We start from the raw sequence: 23,535 nt of genomic DNA on the forward strand, positions 1-23,535 counted from the left end.
AGCATAGCCCCAACTTCAGAGACAGGGAGAAAAACCATCTCAACAGCAAATGCCAGCGTATTTCTAGGAGAGTCTTAAACAGCTCTCCCAAATAAAACTTCCAAAATTATAATATCAAAAGTATGGGAAATTGCTTAAAATAAAAAGGCAAACTATCAGACATGGGCCTTTACCACAGCCATCAGCCAAACTGGACCAGAGATCTGGGTGATGGGCCCCGACTGCCATTTACTACCTGCAGAACCTGGGGACTTGCCCTGCTTTCTTAGGCCTCAGCTGTCTGATATGGAAAAGAACTAGGATGAGCTAAGATATAAGAATAAACTGTTTCAGGCTCCCCTCATGGTCTAGTCATTAAGAATCCACCTGCCAATGCAGGGGATGCTGGTTTGAGCCCTGATCTGGAAAGATCCCACATACAGCAGGGCAACTAAGCCTGTGAGCCACAACTACTGAAACCACTGCAATGAGAAGGCTGTACATTGCAATGAAGCATGGCCCCACGCGCTGCAACTAGAGAAAACTCGCATACAGCAATGAAGACCCCGTGCAGCCATAAATAAGAAAGTGCAGCATTTTTATTTTTAACACATCTGTCTAGCTCTTTGTCATGGTGTCTCGGAGGTCACCGGCTGCTTCGGGATGAAGCTGAACATCTCTTTCCCTCCCACTGGCCGCCAAAAACTCATTGAAGTGGACAGTGAATGAAAACGTTATGCCTTTCATGAGAAGTGTAGGGCCACACAAGTTGCTGCTGATGTTCCAGTGAAGAATGGAAGGTTTCTGTGGTCTGAATTAGTGGTGGGAACCACAAACAAGGTTTCCCAGTGAAGCAGGGTGTCTTGACCCATGGCTGAGCCCACCTGCTACTGAGTAAGGGGCATTCCTGTTACAGACCAAGGAGGACTGAAGAAAGAAAGTGCAAGTCTATACGGGGTTGTACTGTGGGTGCCAATCTGAATGTTCTCAATTTGATCATCATTAAAAAGGGGAGAAGGATATTTTTGGACTCACTGACACTCCTCATAGCCCAGGGCCCAAAGGAGCTAGCAGAATCTGCAGACTTTCTAATCTCTCTAAAGAAGATGAGGTCTGCCAGTATGCTGTGAGAAAGCCCCTAAACAATGAAGGTAAGGAACCTAGAACCAAAGCACCCGAGATTCTGCGTCTTATTAAACCTCTTCTGCAACACAAATGTTGGCCTATTGCTCTGAAGAAACAGCATACTAAGAAAAACAAGGAAGAGGCTGCAGAATGCGCTAAGCTTTGCACCAGAAGAATGAAGCCGGCCAAAGAAAAATACCAAGAACAGATTCCCACGACATGCAGGCTGTCCTCTCTGAGAGCTTCTACCTTTAAGTCTGAGTCCAGTCAAAAACGCCATATTCTAAGAGTAACAATTAAGATCAGGCATCAAAAAGAAACAAACCATCTGGAAAGACCTTTTCAGCTTCAAAATCAAAGGGATAGAAGAATATTTATAACAACATATTTCATAACAGTAAAAAATGTAGAAACTCACCAAATGACTCCATTACTAGGTTAGATAGAGAGCGATCCCAGGAACAGAATACTACACAGCAGCAAAAATTAATGAACTATAGGTACATGCATCGACAGCAAGAAATTTTGAAAACACAATGCACAACAAAAGTGTTTTCTGGTAACATTACATTTATGTAAAGTTAAAAAGCGAGAAAAATGAAATCAAATACAAATTGTTTAGGGAGACCTATGAAAAGACACCAAAGAAATGATTGACATGAAATTCAAGCTAGAAGTTACCTGGGGAGTAGGCAGGGGGATGCTATCAAGGAGATCTTAGGAAGTTTCAAGTAATTAATAGTGTTCTCTTTTGTGGCATGGGGAGTGGGTACCTGGGGTTTCATTTTATTTTTATTTGCTTCAGTTCAGTTCAGTTCAGTTCAGTTGCTCAGTCATGTCCAACTCTTTGCAACCCCATGAATCGCATTTGCTTATTGTTCATTAATTGTCTACATATGAGGTCATTAATTGTCTACATATGAGGTCATAAACTTTTTTGCACATATTCTGCATTTCATGATAAAGAAACAGGTCTAAGGGGGCCCAACATTTTAATTTAAATGGACTACTACATTCCAACCAAACACATGATACACCATTAGATCCTGCAACAGCCTGGAGACACAGCTAATATTGTGCTCAATTAGCAAAAGAGGAAACTGAGGTTCTGAGCAGTGCAGTAAAGAGGAGCGGCCATGAGTCAGGTGGGGTCTCTTTGTCTGCAAAGACCATGCACTTCCCACCATACCAGGCTTTGGATATCAGTTCAGTTCAGTCACTCAGTCGTGTCCGACTCTCTGCAACCCCATAAACTGCACCACTCCAGGCCTCCCTGTCCATCACCAACTCCAGGAGTTTACTCAAACTCATGTCCATTGAATCAGTGATGCCATACAACCATCTCATCCTGTGTCGTCCCCTTCTCCTCCTGCCTTCAATCTTTCCCAGCATCAGGGTCTTTTCCAATGAGTCAGTCCTTTGCATTAGGTGGCCAAAGTATTGGAGTTCCAGCTTTAGCATCAGTCTTTCCAATGAACACCCAGGACTCATATCCTTTAGGATGGACTGGTTGGATCTCTTTGCAGTCCAAGGGACTCTCAAGAGTCTTCTCCAACAACACAGTTCAAAAGCATCAATTCTTCGGCGCTCAGCTTTCTTTACAGAATATCAGGACAAGTCTAATTCTGTGCCCCATACTCCCAAGAAGGCAAGAGCCTCAGAAAGATATGTCTTACTCAAGGGTGGCGAGGAATATATAATTAAAAGAGCAGGAGTCATAATCTAACCCTAAAGTAACAGGCTCTTTCCAGTATGTGTGGCTAAATTCTGTAAACTAGAGGCAAGGAGAAACTGGTGTTCACATGCTAGTTCCCCAAAAGAGGAAACAGGCTAAGCCTCTCCAGTTTATCCTCTTCTGATCTGGCTTGCGTGAGGTCCCAGACTTATCTCTGATTTGTGCAGCAGTGGAAAGGTGTGCAGAGAGATAGAATGATGCTAACATGACAGGGTGAAAATAATTTTCATATCCAAATGTGTCCTGCTCTTTGCAGGACCAAGGTCACTAGGTGCAAATATGTTCATGCTCTCCTTCTCCCGGCCCCAAAACAGCAAAATGGCATTACTCAGTGTGCTGCTATCCATGGATTTCCTCATTTAAATAGTGCTATTGTCTCTCTTGTTTATGAGTTTGTTTCTCATCTCAGGAAACTTCAACCCACACATCAGCTACAAATGTGCTCCCTTCCATTTTTTTCCCATTACTCTTAATTAGGTAGTAAAATACAATCCACCTACGTGAACAAGATGGGTAAAAGAAAGTTAATAGCTAAATGCATTTTTCATTTCACACATAACAATTTGTAAGCAGAGAGTCAGAATGTCCCCTGAAGCGAACTATACAATGCTTCCACCAGTGATGGAGGGTCTGGCTGTTTATATCCATCATGGAACGTCAGAGATGAAAGGGATGCCAGGAACCCACCCTACTATCCAGCACGGTGTCTGGCACACAGTAGTGGCTTATGAAATGTTTGAATGGTAAATAATGCCAGTTCATAATTATAGTAGCTAATACATATAGAAAGAGCTTATCATACATAAGATACTATTGTAAGCATTATATCTATGTAAATTATTTCATCTTGATAGATATATCATTAGATTAGTATTGTCATTATCCTCACTTCAAAAACTAAGATTCCAAATGATGGAACTTATCCACCATCACACAGCTGGGGAGCAAAAAAGAGAGGATCCAGGCTGTTGACTCCAGCACCTGCGTTTTTACTCCCATCACTATTCTGAGCATCTATTAGAAGAGATGGGAGGAATGAAGCACAGAAATGTAAAATGACTGTACAAAGCTCACATAAAATGGTACCCTGGAAAAAACAAAAAGCCCTGGAGTGTGAAAGACAGTTTCCAATCAGCGCTAGATGTCTTACATGTTTGGGGACCTGAGCTACATGTGTGTTCAGAGACCTACTGGGAGTGGGCATCAGTTTTTCAAAGATTCTAGGACTGGTGTCAGTTTATATTTGCATGTTTCCATCTCCACCTCTGTAAAATGAAGGCAGTCACATCTGTGTCAGCACACTGCAGTGAGAATCAAGTCAGCAAAACAACAAAGGCTCCCCAAAATGCAGCTACCCACAGAAACCTTGTAAGTTCAAGTCTTAAGTATCATGCCATGCACGTGTCTTTCCATTGCATATGGGCAAACGTACCCAAGAGGTATTTTTCCTCTCACCTCCGAAAACTAGCCAAAGGCTGATATCAGAAACACACTAAGAAAAAGTCACACTTTATGGTAGGGGACAGCTGAATAGGGATTGAAAGGAAATAGCTTGGGACTCTGCTGCTGCTGCTGCTGCTGCTGCTAAGTCGCTTCAGTAGTGTCCGATTCTGTGCAACCCCATAGACAGCAGGCTCCCCCGTCCCTGGGATTTTCCAGGCAAGAACATCGGAGTGGGGTGCCACTGCCTTCTCCGCTTGGGACTCTAGAAAAGTGAATATTACATTTGCCTCATCATAGTGGCAGAAAAATTTCCCCAAAGAATTAAGAGGACAGACAATATTGCTTAATGGTTAAAGTTGGGACGATGGAGACAGACCCTGCGTTGCACACTACCTCCTCTGCTTGCTAGCAGCAAGTCAGGCAACCTCTCCAGGCCTTGATGTCCTCATTCCTGCTATGAATGCCATGATGATGTATCACAGTGGCTGGCAGCAAGCAAGAGCTTAATCAATGGAAGTAAGAACTCAAACCGTGGGATGAGAGAAGGGGAGGAAAGAGATCCAGCCCTTCCCCTGGGGTTGGTACCTATGCAGAAGAAATAGAAATGGCCACAAACAAATGAAAAGATGCTCAACATGACTAAGCATTAGAGAAATGTGAATTAAAACTACAGGAAGGTATTGGCTCACTATGGTCAGAATGGCCATTATCAAAAAATCTACAAAAAATAAATGCTGTTTATTGTAAAAGGGAACCCTCTTACACTGTTGGTAGAAATGTAAATTGATACAGCCACTATAGAGAACAATAAGAAAAAAAAAAAAAAACAACACTAAACTAAAAATAGAACTATCATATGACCCAGCAATCCCACTTCTAGGCATATACCCAGAGAAAACCACATTTCCAGGACCAAAAACTAGATATTCTAAATAAATATTTTCCTTTTCCATATTTTACTCATCCATCATGAATAGAAAATTTGTGGATAAGAAATACAAGTGATGCACACATATGTCCCCAAGCAAGGGCCTACCAAGTGGACACAGAGGGAATGTTATTATACAAAACAAATGGCGTACATTTTCCTGTAATGGGAACAGCCCACTGAATCCTCAGAAGAGTCTTATAGTTGGAGCCAGAACAGGTTCTAAGCTTGGCTCTGGGTTTAGGCTTGACATGAAATCATGGACAGCTCTGAACTACTGGGAAACTTCCCTCTCTGGAACATGGGGGTTCTTCGTGTGGTCAGGATGAACATCCACGTACAAGGTCGGGGACCTAGCACTTAAACAAGTCCACATGTGAGTATGATGAAAACAAGGGTTATTATTAATGAGCATCCTCATTATGGAGAATGAGGGTGACATCAATGAAGGACTGAACCAGGATCATTCAACTAAGAAGTTAGGAAACCAAGTCTTGAATCAAGGTCTATGTTCTTGCACGGCACTACGCTGATTAACTCTCTTTTCAGGCCACCACTCCTCCTGCGGTGACCCTCACATTCCCTGGCTGCCGGTGTCACCTCCAGCAAGAACTTTCTTTGCCAGTTTCCACTAATAGTCCCCAAACACAGTCTTCTTATTGAATATTATATCCAGCGGGCATTGTCTGATCGTTTCTCAGTCTCTCCATCAAAATGTGAGCTCCTAAAGGCAGAGCCCGTGTCCTGAAAACCTCTGTGTCTTGTTGTCCTGCATAAACAGCTGCCCAGGAAATATCAGCTAACAAATGACTACAATCAGGAGAGTGCAAAATAAGATAATAAGCAAGTTGCATGCTTTTCCAAAGGAAACTTCAACAGAAAGGACTCCTGGATTCAACTTGCAGCTTTGCTAGTAACTAGCTTTTTAAATAAATAATAGCAAAGGTCCCGTTCTCTGGACCTCTAGTTTACTCACAAAGTAAAAGAAAATATTTGCACTTGACTATTTTTAAATTATCATTTTCTAAGTCCAAATACATCTATGTTTTAACAATCTAGGAAAATTATTGTTTATCTGTGTGTGTGAATCTTGGACTAATTTTACTGGGGTGGGGTGGGGAGAGAGTGAGATATTTAAAAGACAAGCCCCCCCCCCCACAAAAAAATCTGTGACCTTGGACAAGTCATATCATCTCCAATAATTTCCTCATCTGTAACTCACGAAGGCTGAACCAGGTCATTTCAACCATCTTTTCTGATTTTAACTGAAGTGCCTTTTGATTCTATTTTCCTCCTCAAGCTTTGAGCCCCGACCTAGAAATCCACTGGACCTTGTAAATATTTTTTATGGTCCATTTAAAAATCACACCACTGTACTGGTCAAGCCCACAGGACAAATTTAAATCTAAAGCTTAAAAAGTGATCTCAAATACCTTCCAATAATAGTAAACTTTTATGCTGTTTCAGCATCAATCTTGGGAACGGTTGTGATGCTCTGACTTGTTTATAACTTTAAATGTAGTCCTTGGAAATACAGTCATCATGGTGAGATTGGCCACAACTCTGGAAGGGCAGCCAGGGCAGTTTTGGGAATGGGAAGCGGCTATATGCACAGCTGTGATGATCTGGGAGTGTAAAATGAAATAATTCATCCCCCACTGAACCATAACATTCTCCATCTTGCCAGTGCAGATTCAAAAAGATTCAACAGGCCTCCCTGGACCTGGGCCCCCAAGGCACTGAGTGTAATGTTCAAAGGTGGCAAAGTATCTGGCCTCTTAAGTGTTCATTTGTGGAGCATCCCACATTCAACCTCAGACTACTGTAATTGTCACAAAAATGCATCTATGGTGGCATGTGACCATGGATGTTTTGTTAATTCATCTTTTCAATGTATTTTTTACATGCCAGGTAGCCATTCAACCTATAGCTACTGAGTATCTGCTATGTGCTGGTCATTATAGGCTGAGAGAGAAAAGAAAAAAAGAAAAAATTCTCAGCCAAGTTTTTATGGAAGGACAGATACATATATATGCATATACATAAATATATAAAAGAATATGCTTATGAAAGATAAATACATATTTAGAGACAGGTAATTGGTTTCTTCTTCATCCAGCACATATTTCCTAGGGGCCCATTACTTGACCCGAAGTCCCAGGCCATGGGGATACAGAAAACACACAGCCAGCCCTGCCCTCAGGCCTCACTTGCTCGAGGAGAAGTTAACATATGAACAAGGGTTTGTATCCCTGGGGTTTGAATGTGCCTCTCCTTTTATTTATTTATTTTAATTAATTTATTTTAATTGGAGGTTAATTACTTTACAATATTGTATTGGTTTTGCCATACATCAACATGAATCCTGGATGCTTGGGGCTGATGCACTGAGACAACCCAGAGGGATGGTACCGGGAGGGAGGAGGAAGGGGGTTCAGGATGGGGAACACGTGCGTCTCAAAAGTCTCAGATGTCACTTTGCTCTGTGTTTAGAATGTTGAAGTGCTTTGAGTGGACACCACTTCAAGGCAGTGATTCTAAACCAGAGGCTCTTTACCCCCCAGGGGACTATATCTGCAGACATTTTTGGTTGTCGGAATGCTAGGAGGAGATGCTACTGACATCTACTGGGTACAGGCCAAGGATACTGCAAACCATCCTATACTGTACATCATCTGGCACAAAATGTCAACGGAACTAAGACTGAAGGGCTTCCCACGTGGCACAGTGGTAAAGAATCCGCCTGCCAATGCAGGAGACTCAAGAGATATAGATTTGATCCGAGTTGGGAAGATCCCCTGGAGGAGGAACTGACAACCCAGTCCAGTATTCTTGCTGGGAAATTCCACGGACAGAGGAGCTGGTGGGCTACAGTTCATGGGATCACAAAGGGTCAGACACGACTGAATGACTGAGCACAATGCTGATATTGAGAAATCCTGATGAAAGTATGTTTGGCCATTCTAAAAATGTTAGGGTTAAACTTTAAAACTAAGGGACATTTATAGAATTGGAAAATTGAGAAAGATGCCTGTGGTTAAGTTTAAAAAAAAAAATCTAAAGAATTGAAAAAAAAACTGTACAGTTGGATTTGCATGGAAATAATAAACATGTGCAGGCTGCACTAATGTTTGCCTTACCCGAGAGGAAATTCAGGGACATTTACAAATTATGACAATTTCTCTTATACATGCCATAAAATGGTGTGTTTAATACCTCCTGATTTACCAGGGGGAGAACAGTACTCCAGTCTGCCTTTGGTTTTCCACCTTGTGGGACCCACTGTTTAAGGCCTTACATCTCTCAGTTATGAGAACTTATCTCCAGTAAGACACATGGGCCCTGAGGCCTCCTTCAAGATTTGAAGAAGGCTGTAATTCAACCATCAGACAATCAATATTCCAATTTGGAATTTAGCGCTTTGGAGCCACCAGAATGTTCAGAAACACACATAAAGGATCTGCTTATGACTGAGGCCCAAATCATATTTATAATAAAATCACCTAATAAAAACAGTAATGACCTCCGGCTGACTTAACACAGCATGCTTTGGCACACAAGCTCCCTGAAAGGATTTTCACAGCCTTTGCCTTCAAGATAATACATCTAAGCTCCTTTTTTTTTTTTTTTTTTGGTTGTTTTTTTTTTTTTTTTTTCCCAAGGCTGAAGAGCCCAGACAGAAGAAAAAAAACAGAAACTATCACTTTGCTTTCATAGTGCCAACATGCACAGTATGTATGGCAGATTATCTTGTAATAATATGATATTGTCCTCAAGAACTCTCTCCACTTATACATGTGACCTTTAAGATGAACGTATAATAAACTTCTTGGTTCATCCCCTTTACAAGCAAAATTCAATCTCTCTCCCCTTCCATGGCTACCTTACAAATAAATCAAGATGACCACTGATTGACACATTTAGCTTCTGGTCTGTTTGCTCCATCCCTCTGCCTCCTCTGACCAGCTTCCAGACCCCTTAATGATGCTCAGAGGCTATAAAATTTTAACAACACATAGCTGGGCTGATAATCCAAGTGAGCAGTTAAGAGCATATAAAGTTTCCTGGGAGAGAGAGCAGAGAGAAAGAGGAGAGAGAGAGTGTGTGTGTTTGTGTTTAACAGAAACAGTCCTGGTACAACCCTCCAGGCCTAGCTGCAAACACCTGTATTTAATGGAAAATAAAAGCATGTGTGCTTAGTCACTTCAGTCATGTCCGACTCTGCGACCCATGTACCATGGCCCACCAGGCTTCTCTGTCCATGGGATTCTCCAGGCAAGGATACTGGAGTGGGTTGCCATCTCCTTCTCCAGTGACTAAGTATGAAGCGAGTGAAGTGAAGTCGCTCAGTCGTGTCCGATTCTTTGCAACCCCATGGACTGTCTACCAGGCTCCTCCGTCCATGGGATTTTCCAGGCAAGATTACTGGAGTGGGGTGCCATTGCCTTCGGGAAAATGAAAGAGAACAGTGCAAGTCCAAAGCAAGGTGGAGTGGTCTGAAGAGATCTCAACTTCTCAAACTAAATAAGTTTATCTCCTTTCCAAATTGCCCAGGCTCTACATTTTATCATTTATGAGCTACTGTTTCCACATCTGGAAATTACTTCCTGAATCTATTAGCAAAAGTGGATGAAAGGAAATCAGCAGTCGCAAATTCTGGCCCAAGTGGAATAAATCAGAGAAGGTGGCTCCCCCTGACACTGGCACAGACATGAACATATTTCAAGAACATAATCGCTGGGTCTTATAAAATTCAAGTTCAATTTTTTCCCACTACAAATTTTATATCTGCATCACCATTCTGAAATGCACATCAGAAGATACTTAAAGGATTATTAAAGAAGAACTGGATATAATTTTTCCAGCCTATTTCAGACCCCTTCAGGAAGCATATCCCAAAGGGGAAAAAGCAATATGTGCTTTTCAATTAAGTGAGTACAATTCTGGCTTGAAAATCCTTACTATGGCATGCCCAGGAAGAAAGGTCCCTTTGCAGGTATCTGAATTTGTTGACACAGGCATGCTAAGTATACTCGTGACAAATTAAGACACACAAACCAATTAACAAACAAAAAGTTTAACAGTAAACATCTGTCGAATGAACAAATGGATTATTTTATTATTGATGAAAGGGCCAAATATTTTGACAGGAAAGTAAACAAGAAAAGAAACAAAAAAGCTCTAAGAATGGATAAGCATTTTCATCAAAGCCATTATAATATGGATCACCTAACGGTACAAAGTTCTGTCATTTCAATGCATGAATCACTGATAAATCAAGAACATGTAAATCTTTATTAACTCATTTTAAACATCTATATTAACATATTAATTCTTGCCTGGAAAGCAAAATTTTGATGGAGGGAAATGATCATACAATTGAACATTCTACTAATATTTGACATAAAAAGAAATTTATCCCAAAGTAAACTGCCTAGATAAATTCAGAGCTGTATTATTTGGGGGGGAAAAAATGAAAGTGTTAAGTTGCAAAGAGATTTAACCTTTCTGAGAGACATGACCGATTCCCTCCACAGTCCCAGCCCCTGTCATCCCTTTGGCCTCTGCTCTCATCCTGGCGCCCTCTGAAGGTTCTGCCTAGGTAGGTCTCAGTCCTGATGGCACATTAGACATTTATGGATGGACCTTTCATAAATCACCTAAGTTGCATTCCCTGAGATGATGATGTAATTGCTTTGGAACTAGCCTGTGCATAGTATTTATTACATAAATTTTAATATACAGCCAGCTTTGGGGGGCTCTGCCTCATCCCAGGAGTGTAGCTACAAGCCCACCCTGTAAGGCTGGAAGGCTGAAAGTCCTCCCTAAATTTTCACAGGGCTCAGCATCCCATCTTTTAGTGGTGGGTCCTGCTATGACTTGCTAATCTGTCCCAGGTCTCAGGGTTCTTTCTGCCTGGTTTTGGAGACACTAATCTGAAATGATGGTACCTTCATTTACAGCTTGTTTCATCACCCTGATAGACCCTTTGGTCTATCCTTGGCTGTGCCAGAGGATGGCATATTTGGCAGCTGATAGGGACAATGCAGGGCTTCCCAGGTGGTGCTAGTGGGAAACAATCCACCAGGGCAGGAGACACAAGAGACAAAGGTTCAACTCCTGGGTCAGGAAGATACCGTGGAGTAGGAAGTGGCCACCCACCTGTGTTCTAGCCTGGAAGATTCCATGAACAGAGGGGCCTGCCTGGCAGGCTACAGTCTGTGGGATCGCAAAGAGTCGGACACGACTGAGCACGTGGGGACAATGGGGTTCCCGTGGGCTTAGTCTCAAGCGTACCCTAAGAGAAGCAATCCAAGCAAGCACGTAGCTGTCTCTTCTCCCACTTGTTTCCTCCACCACAGCTGAGTCCTTACTATCATGTTACGTGGTTGACCCACAGGTGCTTGCTGACCCCAGAACTGCCGTTGAAGTCACGCAACACTCTGAGCACCATTAAAGGAGTAGCAGAAACTGAGGCGATGTCCTTGCCTCAGGCCATAGAGCCAGGAAGCTGCCAAGGTGAGACATGAACCCACCTCTGATGACAGAGGCCACCTGTCCTAGTCTGCTCAGGCTGCTATGACACAGCACTACAGACTGCATGGCTTGAACAACAGAATTTCATTTCTCACAGTTCTAGAAGCTGAAAGCTCAAGGTACCAGCCAATATGATATCTGATGGAGTCCACTTTCTATTCTGTAAATAGTTGTCTATAGTATGTCCTCACCTTCAGAAGGGGGAGAGCATCTCTCTGGGGCCTCTTTGTTAAGGGCACTTATCTCATTCATGAGAGTTCCACCCTCATGACCGAATCAGTTCAACTCAGTCACTCAGTCATGTCCGACTCTTTGTTACCCCATGAACCGCAGCACACCAGGCCTCCCTGTCCATCACCAACTCCAGGAGTTTACTCAAATTCATGTCCATTGAGTCGGTAATGCCATCTAACCATCTCATCCTCTGTCATCCCCTTCTCCTTCTGCCTTCAATCTTTCCCAACATCAGGGTCTTTTCCAATGAGTCAGCTCTTTGCATCATGTGGCTAAAATATTGGAGTTTCAGCTTCAACATCAGTCCTTCCAATGAACACCCAGGACTGATTTCCTTTAGGATGGACTGGTTGGATCTCCCTGCAGTCCAAGGGACTCTCAAGAATCTTCTCCAACACCACAGTTCAAAAGCATCAATTCTTCTGCACTCAGCTTGCTTTACAGGCCGACTCTCACATCCATACATGACTACTGGAAAAACCATAGCCTTAACTAGATGGACCTTTGTTGACAAAGTAATATCTCTGCTTTTTAATATGCTATCTAGGTTGGTCATAACTATCCTTCCAAGGAGTTAGCGTCTTTTAATTTCATGACTGAATAAGCACCTCCAAAAGTCCCACCTCCAAATATTACATTGGAATTAGGCATCAAATATGAACTAGGGCAGGGGGAGGGGAGAGCACCACATTCTGGCTACAGCAGTCATACTTCCAAACCCTTTGTGCTTGCTCTGACTCAGGTACTGCACTATGTTCTTTATATAGATTTACACATTTCATCCTACTAGACCCCTATGTGGCTGGTCAGACAGGGAGACTGAGGCACAGACAAGAATACGCCATATGGCCAGGTCCCAGAGCTAGCAAATGTTCAAGGCAGGTATTGAGTCCAAGCTGCTTGGCTCTAAAGTCCAAACTCTGGACCACTCATCCCCTTCCCCTTCTCAACCACCACATTAGATTGTCCTGGAGGTGACAGCAGCTCCTGTGGCCCTCTGTCATCACTCTCAGGACCCTGCACAGTAGTCATATAAGTGGCTGCTTCCACCACAGGCTGAAGCCATCTGCATGTACTCACTCCCATCTCCTTTGAATCTAATACAGTACCCAGCATATTTAATAAACAGCTGTTCTATCCATGTATCTATTCCTTCATTCAACTGACATTTTGTGCACCACCTTCTGTAGCTTCCAGGGATAGGAAGATGACCCGATCGTGATTGCAGTCTTTTGGGAGTTTATATAAGTATGGAGGCAGGGACACAGCTGTCACACACCATGACGAGTGTGCTCACAGAGAAATAAACAAGGCATGGGAAGGGATGGACTACAAATGATCCAACAGTAACACAGAAAGCCCAGCGTCCCCGCTTCGTGACTCCACTGTCCTGTCTTCCATATCCACCCAACCCAGAAAATATGCTACTTTTCCTAAGAATTTCCCAACACTGGCAGCTATGCCAGGGCTGATGGCAAAGCACTGCAGTTTTGAAGTATGCAGCCCCTGGTTGAGCCCCTTCTACTCCTAGCCCTGAGTTTCTCTAATCTGTCATCAGATATTTACAGTGATCAGCTCAATGGGCAGAGTATCACACTACTTTGGTCTGGTCTGGTCTTACTCACTGATGGGAACTGTCATGGGAAGCTTGTACTGCCTAGTGGAATAATGCCTACACTGCTCTAGCTTCGAAAGGTCCATTAGCCTCCTCTAGGTGTAAGGAAAAATTCGATTCTTTGTTTCTCACTATATGGTCTACTGCTAGAGGATTAGTATGAACTGCAAGAATTCATACATGAAGTTCATCCCTGCATGAACGCAGGGATACCAGACTGTTTTACTCACCACCGTATCCCAGGGCCAGAAACAGTCCCTGGTAACATATTGGGTGCTCAATAAATATCTGTTGGATGAATACAAAATACCTATTTGCTTACATGTTTGTTTTCAGCTACTTGTGAGCTTCTTGGAGACAGGGATGACTTTTTTTTTTATCTCTGGTACCTAGCAAAGTGCCTGGCATATAATAGATGCTTAATAAATATGTCATGAATGAGTTAATGGACAGGTGGAGGGAAAAATAGAAAACTGTCCTAAGACAAAGAGACTCATCAAAACACAAAGCCTACTAACAAATTACCATCATCAACCAGCTTTATTAAGGGACAAGACAGGGTACTATCTCGCTTAATTTTCTTAATTTCCTTAATTTTTAAGGAAATTTAAAATTTCCCTTAAGCCCATGCATGCATGTATACACACTTGAAAGAACACAGAATCTCAGTGAATTATGTTAAGTCCACCTGCAAGACATGAATTTGATTATGGAATCCGACAGAGTTAAAAGGCCAAAAACTGATAAGCAGTCTATTCATATAAGGAAGTATTTCTCAGAAGTGGTCTAGGGTCTACCTACATCGAATCAACCCACAGATCTTGTTAAAAATGAAGCTATCCCAGCCCTACTACCTGCCTACGCAATCAGAGTTTTGGGGGAGAGGCATCCAGTAACTGGAAATTTTGACAAGCTCTCCAGGTTATTTGCACCCACATAGGCATCTGACTTCCCTGGTGGCTCAGATGGTAAAGCGTCTGCCTAAAATGCAGGAGACCTGGGTTCAATCCCTGGGTTGGGAAGATCTCCTGGAGAAGGAAATGGCACCCCACTCCAGCCTTCTTGCCTAGAAAATCCCATGGACGTAAGAGCCTGGTAGGCTATAGCCCATGGGGTCGCACAAGAGTTGGACACGACTGAGCGACTTCACTTTCACTTTTCATAGGCAACAATATATTAACATATATAGTCTTCAACTTTAGCTACCACCAAGGAAGGGTGTATTTGAAAGTTAGGCAAAAGGAACTACCTAGAAGGTAATGCAGAGGACTTTTGTCCAGTGAGACCTCCCTCTTAGTAACCCAAAGACTCAAAAATAACATTATGTTACCTCAGAAATTTCTACCAGTCAGGGCCCAACAAAGTCTAGAAGACCTCCTCAAGCTGGGATGACCACAGCAGAGGTTGATAAAATGACTAGGTACAAAGGTGCGGCAGGGTTGCAGAGAAGCCAAAGGGGACAGGGCAGGACGAAGGGCTAGGAGCCATTCCTGGGGAGCCGTTACAACCCCAAAGCCCGCAGGGACAGGCAGAGTGGTTATTAGAACTTAAAACCGAGAGGCTGGGTGGACAAGACCATTCTATGGGTCTGTGACCTCTGGCGGAAAAAAACAGCCAGCGTGCGGTGATCCTGAAGGGAGAGAGATGGAGAAAAAGTCCCCAGCTTTACTCGGGGCCCTCCATCAGCCCCCTGCCCACGTTGCCACCAGGAAAACAAAGCAGAAGCCAGAGGACAAGCAGGCTAACAGAATCACAGAGGTCCACCTCCCAGGACCCAGAGAGACAAATGGAAGATGTTCAGCACAAATCCCCAGATCTCTGAACAGAATCCCATCCTGTCACTGCATATCTGCAGCTTCTCTGCCAGAGGGCAAGTGTCTCCCAATAATGAACAACATACATGTGTGTGTTAATCACTCAGTCATGTCCGACTCTTTGCAACCCCGTGTACTGTAGCCTGCCAGGCTCCATTGTCCATGGGACTCTCCAGACAAGAATACTGGAGCGGCTTGCCAGTCCCTTCTCCAGGGGATCTTCCCGACCCAGGGAATCAAACCCTGGTCTCGCTCATTGCAGGCAGATTCTTTACAGTCTGAGCCACCAGGCAATCCCAACAATTGAAACAGCCATTAAGTTATCATGCACAGTCCCAAGGTGAATTTGGCAACAAAACAAAAACTGGGAACACTCCACCTCTGCCTAAAAATGAGAGGGATGCAGTCATCAAAGAAATAAGAGGAGTTTTAGAGTTGACGACCTTGTTGAAAATCCTGGGGCACAGGACCTCAAGTCTGAATGTCTTTCTCAATGCCAAAATGGGTATAAATAAAGCCCCATAACTCTGCCTACACTGGAATGTCTCCCCTAATCATCACATGAGATATTGGGTATTAAGTGTCTTCCTGAAATTGCCAAGCCCTATAAAATGTAAGTTATAATTGCCCCCCTAAGTACAGTGCAGATGTGCAAAATCTGAGCATGAGGAGGAGGGAGCAACTCATTTTGTTTTCACACTTGAATGATCTGTGCCCAAATCAAAGGCGAACCGCAACATATGCTTTCATGTGAGTTTCCGTATTTTTAGCAGTGCATTAGGGAGACGGAGTCACTGGGATGCACTGAATTTGGCATCGCAGCACAGCATGCCTCAGCAACTTGGAGGTGGGTTAAGAACATATGTTTAACAGCCTTTCTCATGAACCCAAAAGGGGAACAGGGAGGCTATCACTGCTTACTGAAATGGCTGCTACTTGAAGCATTTCCTACCTTTGATTAGTTTCCATTTTAACATAAATGAATGGCAGGGAAGTGAGAAGATCACTGGAAGAAATGCCCAAAGACCCTGGCTTTGCAATGCTGACTCCATCACCAGCTGAGCTGTACCTGTGGGGTGCTGAAGCTAATGTGGAATTTTCAAACTGTGATATGGGTGGCCTGAGGGTGATTTTTGCAGTTGTCTCAGGGCCTAACAGGAGCGTCCCTGAAGGTGAGAATGACGAGGTGGTGAGGAGGGGCTGCTACCTGAGAACCCTTTACAGGCCTCTAACAACTTCACAGTGTGGAGTTATGGGTAGAATCTCACTGCTTAACATACAAAACACATGATCAAAAAGAAAACATTTCAAAGTATATGATCTTTAATATCCCTTAAAATATGAGATAGATTTTTTTTTTTTAACTCCATCACATCCCATTGCATTTGAAGCTGTGAAACCAGGAGTATTTCCCCAAACTTTCCTTCCAGTCTAAAGCATGAACCAATGTACCTAATGAGCTACAAAGGAAGAATCACCTACTCAGAATGAAATTAATACTCTGGCTCACAGGCAGGTTTGTAATAAATACTTTTTTATAATAAAGACAGACTGGGTCTTCTGCCCCAGGAATAGCTTAGCTGCTTTAGTGAGAGTTTGATCACTACCTGTTAGCAACTGCTACCTATGGACGGAAACACACGTGATGACCTGCATCATTCAACCAAGCAGTGCCCCCAGGGGAAAACAAACAATACTGTCTGCTTGTTCACCAGCTGGAAAAACCACCTCCCAAATTATGCAAATGATGACAAGATTCAGCATCACTCACTGGATAAATTTTAATCTCCAAATCACACACCAAATATGACTTACCATTTGCTCCACTGGGCAAACAGGGAAACTGAGACATGGAAGAAAGAAATGAAACCTTTGTGTTGAAGGTCAAGGACTTGTTTTAGAACTCCATCACTCATGAATACTGACTGTGGGTAAGTTACCTCATCAATCTGGTCCCAGGTTTTCCAATTGCCAAATGCAAACACAGACATTACTTCACTTGTAAATCCATGTGAAATTCATAGAAAAGTGTTTGGGATATAGTAAACACTCGGTTAATGGTAGCTACTGCTTTCATTATTTTTGTCAATAAGTTAAAACGTGCCAAGCACTTTGTCAAGGTTGAACAGCCCATTCAACAAACATTTACTGAGTACCTAGAAGGTGCTGTATACAAGTCAAGAAGCAACAGTTAGAAGCAGACATGAAACAATGGACTGGCTTAAAATTGGGGAAAGAGCATGTACAAACTGTATATTGTCACACTGTTTATTTAACTTCTATGCATAGTACACCCTGCAAATGCCAGGCTGGATGACTCACAAGCTAGAATCAAAATTGCCAGGAAAAATATCAATAACCTCAAATATGCAGATGATACCACACTAATGGCAGAAAGCAAAGAGGAACTAAAGATCCTCTTGATAAGGGTGAAAGAGGAGAGTGAAAAAGCTGGCTTAATACTCAACATTCAAAAAACTAAGATCATGACATCCTGTTTCATCACTTCATGGCAAATGGATGGGGAAAAGTGGCAACAGTGGCACATTTTATTTTCTTGGACTCCAAAATCACTGTAAACAGTGATGAAATTCAAGGACACTTGCTCCTTGGAAGAAAAGTTATGACAAACCTAGACAGCATATTAAAAAGCAAAGACACCACTTTGCAGACAAATGTTCATGTGGTCAAAGCTATGGTTTTTCCAGTAGCCATGTACAGACGTGAGAGTTGGATCATAAAGAAGGCTGAGTATCAAGAAGTGATGCTTTCAAACGGTGGTGCTGGAGAACACTCTTTCGAGAGTCCCTTGGACAGCAAGAAGATCAGACCAATCAATCCTAAAGGAAATCCACCCTGAATATTCATTGGAAGGACTAATGCTGAAGCTGAAGCTCCAATACATTGTCAATTTGATGCAAAGAGGTGATTCCTTGAAAAACACCCAGATGTTGGGAAAGACTAAGGGCAGGAGTAGAAAGGCGTGACAGAGGATAAGATGGTTGGATGCCATCACTGACTCAACGGACATGAGTTTGAGCAAGCTCAGGGAGATGATGAAAGACAGGAAAGCCTGGCGTGCTACAGTCCATGGGGTCACAAAGAGTCCAGCACAACCTAGCAACTGAACAACAATAACTACAAGGGGCTAGACACAGTTCCTATTTTATTTAATCCTAAAACAATATGAAGAAGACATTATTATCTCCATTGTCCACATATGAAAATCAAGCCTTAGAGAAATTATTAACAATAAACTAAAAACTGTCTGACCCAAATCTCCTAGGCTTTATCTTTCCTTGATGCTGCTATAAAGGTTATATGGTATTGTGCAAATAAATCAGCTAGCCCAGAGTAGGTCTTAATAAACAGTCTGTCAATAAACAGTCATTGACAGAATCATTTATGTTACCATAATGTCTAGTACACTTTTTCCCTAATATGAGTCAATTATATACCATCTTCGTACATTTAACACCTTTGTCTTTTCATATTGATTTTTTAAAATTTGGTATAGATTCATGTTACTATTAAATGGGTGAACAATTTTTATAACACTCAAAAACTTTATCTGTGTTATTCACATATCCTGGCACCTCAGAAAATCCTCACGAGATTTCTAAAAAACTATCTCTTGATCTTAAAAAATTAAGGGCAGTCAGCATATGTTTCTATGGTGTGGGGATATGAGTTATTACAGCTTTTAAAAATTATTTTTGCTACGCTCTATATAAATTTAAAAAATGTTTTAAATAGTTGCTATCACAGGATGACAATAGACATTAACTTCTGGTCTATTTCTGCTTTATTGACTATGCCAAAGCCTTTGACTGTGTGGATCACAATAAACTGTGGAAAATTCTGAAAGAGATAGGAATACCAGACCACCTGACCTGCCTCTTGAGAAACCTATATGCAGGTCAGGAAGCAACAGCTAGAACTGGACATGGAACAACAGACTGCTTCCAAATAGGAAAAGGAGTACGTCAAGGCTGTATATTGTCTCCCTGCTTATTTAACTTATATGTAGAGTACATCATGAGAAACGCTGGCTGGAAGAAGCAAAAGCTGGAATCAAGATTGCTGGGAGAAATATTAATAACCTCAGATATGCAGATGACACCACCCTTATGGCAGAAAGTGAAGAGGAACTAAAAAGCCTCTTGATGAAAGTGAAAGAGGAGAGTGAAAAAGTTGGCTTAAAGCTCAACATTCAGAAAACGAAGATCATGACATCTGGTCCCATGACTTCATGGGAAATAGATGGGAAACAGTGGAAACAGTGTCAGACTTTATTTTCTGGGCTCCAAAATCACTGCAGATGGTGACTGCAGCCATGAAATTAAAAGACGCTTACTCCTTGGAAGGAAAGTTATGACAAACCTAGATAGCATATTCAAAAGCAGAGACATTACTTTGCCAACAAAGGTCCGTCTAGTCAAGGCTGTAGTTTTTCCAGTGGTCGTGTATGGATGTGAGAGTTGGACTGTGACGAAAGCTGAATGCTGAAGAATTGATGCTTTTCAACTGGGGTGTTGGAGAAGACTCTTGAGAGTCCCTTGGACTGCAAGGAGATCCAACCAGTCCATTCTAAAGGAGATCAGCCCTGGGTGTTCTTTGGAAGGAATGATGCTAAAGCTGAAGCTCCAGTACTTTGGCCACCTCATCCGAAGACTTGACTCATTGGAAAAGACTGTGATGCTGGGAGGGATTGGGGGCAGGAGGAGAAGGGGACGACAGAGGATGAGATGGCTGGATGGCATCAACGACTCGATGGACGTGAGTTTGAGTGTTCTGGGAGTTGGTGATGGACAGGGAGGCCTGGTGTGCTGCGATTCATGGGGTCGCAAAGAGTCAGACACGACTGAGTGACTGAACTGAACTGAAAGTGACTTTGTCTAGATTTTTTTGATTGAAGTACAGTTGATTTATAATGTTGTATTAATTTCTGTTCTACAGAAAAAAAAATTATTCTACATTGTTGATGTTGTTCAGTTGCTCAGTCATGTCTGACTCTTTGTGACCCCATGGACTGCAGCATGCTAGGCCTCCCTGTCCTTCACCATCTCCTGGAGCTTGCTCAAACTCATGCCCATTAAGTCGGTGATGCCATCCAACCATCTCATCTTCTGTCATCTCCTTCTCCTCTTGCCTTCAACCTTTCCCAACATCAGGGGTTTTTCCAAAGAGTCAGCTCTTCACATCAGGTGGCCAAATTATTGAAGCTTCAGCCATCAGTCCTTCCAATGAATATTCAGAGTTGATTTCCTTTAGGACTGACTGGATCTCCTTGCAGTCCAAGGCACTCTCAAGAGTCTTCTCCAGCACCACAGTTCAAAGGCATCAATTCTTCAGCATTTAGCCTTCTTTACGGTCCAACTCTCACAACCATACATGACTACTGGAAAAAACATAGCTTTGACTATACAGACAAAATGATTCTACATATTGATATTTTTTAATAAGTGATTAGCAACTCAGATAATTCAGATAAACAGAATGGTACAAAGCCTGGAACATAATGATAATGACAATAACAACAACAATGTGTTTACTATTAACTGTTATTGCATGCCAGCACTGGAGATATAAAGGTGAAATAGCATAGGTCTCTCCACTCATACAAGTATAAGTCTAAGGAGGAGACACATAAAGCAGTACCAAGCACACAATGGAACATTTTACAGCAGGAGCTAAGGTCTGTGCCTGACAAGAAAAATCAAGAAAGGCTTCACAGAAGAGGCAGCCTTCAATTTATGACACACAAGATGAAGAGGAGTTCGTCAAATATACAATTAAAGGGCATTCCTAGCAGAGAGGCTGTGTCTAAGTCCTTCTCCATAACCCAGCCAGGCAAGACATAACAGCCTGCTGATGACATTTGAAATGTAAACAGGTGATGACTACGAATTTCCTATATCCCCCCGCCAAGCTTGTTTCACCCCTTTCCTAAAACATTTTCATTCCAGAGACTTCCAGGAGGAGGACGAGGAAGAGAGAAGAAACCTCTGGGGTAATCTGCTTATTGTAAAGAAATACAACTTTGTGTTCTTTTGTCATTCCCAAAGGGATGCTTCTATGTGACAGGCTAATCACCTGCAAAATTACCGTGAGGAGCTGGCTCTTAGTTACATAGAAGCAGAACGGCATTCAGAGCATCTTCACATGGTTGGTTTTATAACTCAAGAAAGACTGCTCTGATTTAGCTTATTTTTCCAATTCAAACTCGGGAGATAATGAAACAAATGGATACTGCTACCTGTCAAATGAGAGGGAAAGAGAACCACAGGAAACAAGTCTTGGGTAATCAATCTGGGCTTCTCACACTGAGGCATGGAGATCGTGTAATCATTGTGGGGGCCAGAGCATAAAGCATAAGGCTCTTGAGTATTTTTATATAGAAGACGTTACTCTTAAAATACTGATGATGTGCCAACGCCTGTAGATTAAGTACTGCCTTGTACAGCGAAGTTGCACACATCACTCATACAGATTGCTCACTGTGGTCTCGCTTGGTCTCTGTTTTTTTTCAGGTCCAAGAAGCATCCCCACCACCGCCCTAGCAAAGCTTTTAATGGAAAAATTGTATGAGGAAACCAGTCTCCCCACTATTTTCTCCCGCACACACCATCTGCCTTGGCTCACCCGCATGCACAGAGGCTCCAAAACACTGAAATAAATCTGTGGTGCCTGTACAATCAATTCCCAAAGAACACAACTTTACAGTTCTGTGGCCCCTACCAACCCCTTCATATTAACAATGGGGCACTGGTTTCAAGGTTTCTCTCAGACCTGATGGTGTGAAATTAAATTTTTAGCTCACTGCTTTCCCAGATCTAATGCTCAGCCCTGGTCCTGGGATGTCCTGACCCAGAGCATTTTCCCAAGACAAGATGCTGAAGGCAGCTGTGGCTGCTTCTTGCAGGTACCAGCAAAGAAGCTGCTGGATGGCCCTCTTACTGTTTGTTTGTACAAAGCACATGCTCTGAGGCTTAGGTTTTCAGTTAAGTCTCTCAAGCATACAGGGTGCAATAGTGCTTCCATTCTCCTTTGCTCTCTCAGCCCAGAGACACACCCACACTGCTGCACACCTCATCCCAGGATGCATCAACAGGCGACATGCTGTGTGTGGCTGGGAAGATCAATTACAAACCAACATCCTCACACATCAGCAAGGAGGTGGCTGAGGATAAGATTAGAGATACTGCTATGCTAATCACCTACTATGAGCCACTAGCCAAGTGGCTTCCCCTCGCTGAGACTGTTCCTTCTTAATGAGGATGAATACTCACCTCTCTATGTTGGTAAGAGGCTCACTTGTTCATTCCTTCAACAAATATTTACTGAGCACTCTATTAGTTTTCTACTGCTGCCCTAACAAATCATCACAAATTTACCAGCTTCAAACAACACAACTGTAACTACATTTAGTGCTGCAGAAGTCCAACAACAGTCTCACTGGGCTAAAATCAACTATTAAGAGGGCTACCTTTCCTTCTGAAGCCTCCAATGGAGAATTCATTTCCTTGCTTGTTGTAGCTTCCAGAGGCCGCTGATTCCTTGGCTTGTGGCCCCTTCTCCCATGTGCTGCAAAGCCAGCAATGGCAGGTTGATTCCTTCTCATGTTGCCATCTTTCTGGTTCTCTGCAGCCAGGAACAGTCTCAGCTTTTAAGGACCTGTGTGATTAGACTGGGCCCACCTAGATAATCCGGGATAATTTCTCTTCTCGAGGTCCTAATCTTAATTCTATCTGCATAGTTCTTTCGCCACAAAAGGTGACATAGTCACAGGCCCTGAGAACTGAGGCATGGAAATATATGGGGGTCCTTATTCCACCAATCACAAACACACACTCTATACACACACTCTATACGTGCATGCTCAGTCATGTCTGACTCTTTTGTGACCCCATGGACTGTAGCCCAGCAGGCTCCTCTGTCTATGGGATTTTCCAGTCAGGGACACTGGACTGGGTTTCCACCTCCTCCTCCAGGGGATCTACCTGACCCAGGGATCAAACCAACATCTCCTGCATTGGCAGGTGGATTCCTTACCACTGAGCCACCTGGGAACACTCTATATACATCAGTGAACAAAAGCAAAGTCCCTACTTCAGGGAGTAAA

General features: G+C 42.8%; 1 protein-coding gene and 1 pseudogene across 2 annotated transcripts in view; one reads left to right on the forward strand and one right to left on the reverse strand.

Moving 5' to 3' along the window:
- DAB1 (DAB1, reelin adaptor protein) overlaps positions 1-23,535 on the reverse strand; it is a 463,784-nt gene that overhangs the window by 394,694 nt on the left and 45,555 nt on the right. The window lies entirely within an intron of this gene.
- LOC102185972 lies at positions 643-22,685 on the forward strand (annotated as a pseudogene).

Source organism: Capra hircus, chromosome 3 (assembly GCF_001704415.2).
Source record: "Capra hircus breed San Clemente chromosome 3, ASM170441v1, whole genome shotgun sequence".
NCBI classification, from domain to species: Eukaryota; Metazoa; Chordata; class Mammalia; order Artiodactyla; family Bovidae; genus Capra; species Capra hircus.